This window comes from Pseudorasbora parva, chromosome 22, assembly GCF_024679245.1.
Source record: "Pseudorasbora parva isolate DD20220531a chromosome 22, ASM2467924v1, whole genome shotgun sequence".
Lineage (NCBI taxonomy): Eukaryota > Metazoa > Chordata > Actinopteri > Cypriniformes > Gobionidae > Pseudorasbora > Pseudorasbora parva.
The window spans coordinates 2,658,084-2,662,585 of NC_090193.1; the positions used below are offsets into that span (position 1 = coordinate 2,658,084).

Genomic DNA, 4,502 nt, shown 5'->3' on the forward strand with positions numbered 1-4,502 from the left:
TAGAAATGATTAACGGCATGTTTTGTCAGGAATAAGGAAGCTCTTCGAGTTCATGAGATGTACAGTTTATGTATGAATGTGAAAGTTTCTCCCCAGCAAACACAGCAACGTTGTAAAAACGTTTTTTTCACGTTGTGAAAAGGTCGCGATAACGTTTTTATCCGACGTATTTAATACGACAGATGTCGGGTTTTTTTCACGTTATAAATACGTTTTTTCACAACGTTGCAGAAACGTTCTTATAACGTCTTTATCACGTTGCCACGTCTCCTTGTAACGTTGCAGAAACGTCTTTATCACGTTACCGCGTCTACTTACAACGTTGCAGAAACATATTTATAACGTTTTTTTATCACCTTACCATATCCTCTCCTTCCAACATTGCAAAAATGTGTTTATAACGTTTTTGTCACCTACCACATCCATCTCCTTCCAACGTTGTAGAAACGTACCACATTCAAACTGGTTCTTCACTTCACACATGCTGTGATCAAAATGTTTTTTTGTTTTTACTGTTATCTTTAATATAAAAACAATATTATAACTACAGTAAGAAAAATATATTGTGGTCTTTTTAGATCTCTGTATAATTTGTCAAGGCTAATCACACGTTATAATATTTCTGTCAATCTTAATATTCAGCTTATTAATAACGCTTTTTACATTTCACCTTACCTGTAGGCCTTACCTCTGTTTGTTTCTCATTTTATTAAACTACATAAACATATGTAGTACTAATAATTTATACTACACACAACATTTGTCAGTCATTGTATTTATTCACACAATATAAAAAGCAATATGATAGAGGTAAGTTCACAAAAAAAGAAAAATCTGTCATTTACTCATCCTTGCATTATTCCAATCTAAATCTGTATGACTTTCCTTTGTTAAACACAAAGGGAGGTGTTAATGTTAACCTTAAGTCAGGAGATATTAAGCATAATGTTCCTTATACACTATTCACTTTTTTGAACAAAAGAAAGTGAATGGTGAATAAGAAACATTAACTCGAATGTCTAACAAAGTCATACAAGTTTGGAACAACAACAGAAAAGTTACATGATAACAGCTTTTTCATTTTTAGTAGAGATAATGTAAATTGAAATCATTGAGATAATTGTAGAAGACTACAATTAAAGCTCTCATTAATAATAAGAAAAAAATTCTAAACAGATAAATAAAAATACCGGTATGCCAATAAAACAAAATGGTACAAATAAAGTACAGCACATGCAAATTATGCAATGACTGGGAATTTAAATAAGAACATGAACAAAAAAATGTAGAGAAAAATCCATAAAAATTCAGTGCACAGATGTTATAACAAAAGAGATTAATCTATAAAATGTAAATTCTCATTTTAACTAATTACAGATTATGTTATTGCATATGTTATTTTACTGCAATCTATTTTTTCTATTGTACCTGGTGTACATTAAACAAGCTAAAAACCCCAGGAACAAAACCCAGAAGTTTTTATAAGCTGTTGACCCAAAAAAACAACGAGTGTTTAAAGACTAAAGTGGATACAGGCACTTGAGACAGAGCGCGTCATGCTATATTACACTGAGAACTACACACACTGGAGGGGAAAGTAATCAGCGACAGGAAATATAATATATAATATATAAAACTGACATTTGGATATTTAACAAAAGGTTTACTGCACACGTAGGCATATGGAGTGTCAGGATCCCAAAATTGACCCATTCTTCTTGCTGAAGCTTCACGTCTTATTGCCTGTATCCACTTTTGTCCTTAAACGCTTGTTTTTTGGGGTCGACAGCTTATAAAAACTTAGTTATGTGTTTTTTACCTTGTGTGCTGCACACCTCGTCACATATGAGCTTTTAGACATTGCCATTTTTGTTATAAGTAAAAAAAGACGAGGTGACCGCTTCACGCAACACAAAATCAATGGAGAGCGTTGGAATGTTTCCTCCCCGGTGTGGGCGTGGCCTAAATACACTCTGTCTCTATTATTGTTCAATAAATAATATTTTATAATATTGGCATACCTGATTTTGAGAAACAGTCAAGTGTTTTAGTCTGTTTCACATTGGTACACTAAATAGATGTATTATAGCAAACAAAGTTTAGTCGTGTTCCTGAGTAATATCTGCATGCACCTAATTCTGCAGAGAACATATAATACACCATTAGACAGCAATCCATATGAGACAGAAGTCTGGTCTGGAAGGTGGATCTGGAACCAACTTCTGTCCTGGTTTTCACAACATCTCTTGTTTATCCCTCTTCACAAACTGCCCTGAAATACAATTCAAACATCAACAAGGATTGTTATAAATATAATGTGAGGTTCATACATTCACAATGCTCATCTGGCCTCGGTGGTGAAGTGTGCAGAAAATTCTGCCGGACTGAAATTTAGTCTTTTAGTCTTACCCTTCTTATACTAATGGTAACAAATTTATAACACAACAATAATTCACTCTCAAAACTACCTCTCTTTAATACTGCAAATACCACGTAGAGCCAAACATGGATGAAATCACAGAATCCAGTCACAAAAGGAATTTACTGTAGAATTTAAGCAGAACGTTACAGAATTTGAAAATATTCTTTATGTATAAATCAAAATAAGGGCTCTACAATGAATCAGATATTGATACAGACTAGTGTCTGAATATTAAAGCTCAAAAAGACTGGAACTGAAATCTGAAGTCTTTGTTCTGCCATGTCTATAGTATGTAAATAACTACTACTACTTAAACCGAAGCATGCCAGACACTCGTGATGATTTCAGTATCTACTGTCTCCCTATACGCACACATGAACTGCATCTGCAAAGTTGATCTCAGAGTTAATTAATGAACATTTAACCATTTAATTTGCTAGAATGATCAACATATACACACAGGAATGTATGTATGGTTGTATGTATGTATGTATGTATGTATGTATGTATGTATGTATGTATGTATGTTTTACTTACAAGTCAGATGGTTCATAGTGCTGGACAGCCATCACAATCTAGGAACATAAACAATTTGTCACAGAGCCAACAATAAGTGGTAAACTATACAATGTCACTCAGGTAGGTTTATTAGAAATAAATAAACTAGTGCATAGGTGAAAATGCAGCAAAAAAAAGAAAAGAAAAAAAGATTAATATACAGGATATATACAATATATAATATCGTAAGATACCAGAATTTACGTTTAGGTTTTACAGATGCATGGTTATATACGTGGTCAATACTTGTTTACTATGAAAGATCAAACATGTTTGAAATAGCGCATGTGAGTGACGTCACCGAGTCACGTAAAGTGCAAACTGTTTGGTTAAATACTTAAATTAACGTTCCTTTCATTCAACCATTGACAAATAGCCAGCAAAACATTAACAAAACCTCTTATCTACACATAATATGGAATTAAAAGCCCAACTTTCATAAATAAGAGCTCAGGGCTATAGTTAGCCTAACGTTACCTCTCATTAGCCTAACGGTTAAGAGGCTAACGGACTTTTTCCGAAGACACTAAACCATTTCTTAAAAGTAAATATTCAACAGAAGCGTGTTAGAAAGTGTCAAGAACAGTTGTATGTATTATATGTGTAATATTAGGGACTTAACTTACCTGAAATTAGTGAAAACAACAGTGACAGACGGAGCTTTGCTGCTTGTTGTCAGACGAGCTGCCCCGTTTCCATGGTAATTCCATCTGCTCCAGTTTGTTTAAAAGCGACTCGAATGTTCAACACGCACGCACGTTAAACACGTCATGTGTAATTTGTGCAGTGTTGCGTTACCATGAATACATATTTTTATACTGAAGTATAATATCCCGATAGTTAAGTAGGTCACCGTTTAAGTGGAAACTGCAGCCTATGCCTACGTAAAACTTTAAATGGAATGAGAATGAAAGCTTGTATAATATAAAATAATATAATATAATATAATATAATACTCTAATATAGCTATTCTATCAGTTAAATGAGCACCTTAAAGTATATTCACAACATTGATATAGAATGCTCAGCTCTGCATCAGCCTCATCTGTTACTCGATCAGTCACTGAATCGTTGATGTTAAAATGTTACTGTCACGTTCTGTTTATATTCTGTGTATATTTTACACAAACAGAACGTATCTACCGTTGGAGGTTTGGCATATGGTTGTATTTTGGTACTACCATGACGTTTTTAAAACGTTTTATTCCAACGTGCAGATAACGTTATTTTAACACCTGAATAAAACGTCTCCCAAAAGTTGTAGTTTGGTCTAGTTTTGTTTTCGTAGTAAACAAACGTGATATTTACGTTTTTTTGACTACTTAAAGAAAACGTCCCAGATTGGTATTTTCACAACGTTTTTAAAACGTTTTATTTTGGTTACATTATTTTTCTATTTTAAAAAACGTTTTTAAAACGTCTTTAAAACGTTGTACTACAACATTACCTAATTGCAACCAGAATACAACGTTGTGGAACGTTGTAAAAACGTTTTGTGTTTGCTGGGTCATGCCAATTTGAT

The 4,502-nt window shown here is 33.3% G+C and overlaps 1 long non-coding RNA gene across 1 annotated transcript; it reads right to left on the minus strand.

Annotated features, from left to right (window-relative positions):
- Positions 1-765: 765 nt before the first annotated feature.
- On the minus strand, positions 766-3,811 carry LOC137058329 (uncharacterized). The gene is made up of 3 exons (XR_010900654.1): positions 3,607-3,811; positions 2,960-2,997; positions 766-2,272 (listed from the first exon to the last, which is right to left on the minus strand). It is a non-coding gene; the product is annotated as an uncharacterized lncRNA (long non-coding RNA).
- Positions 3,812-4,502: the final 691 nt, after the last annotated feature.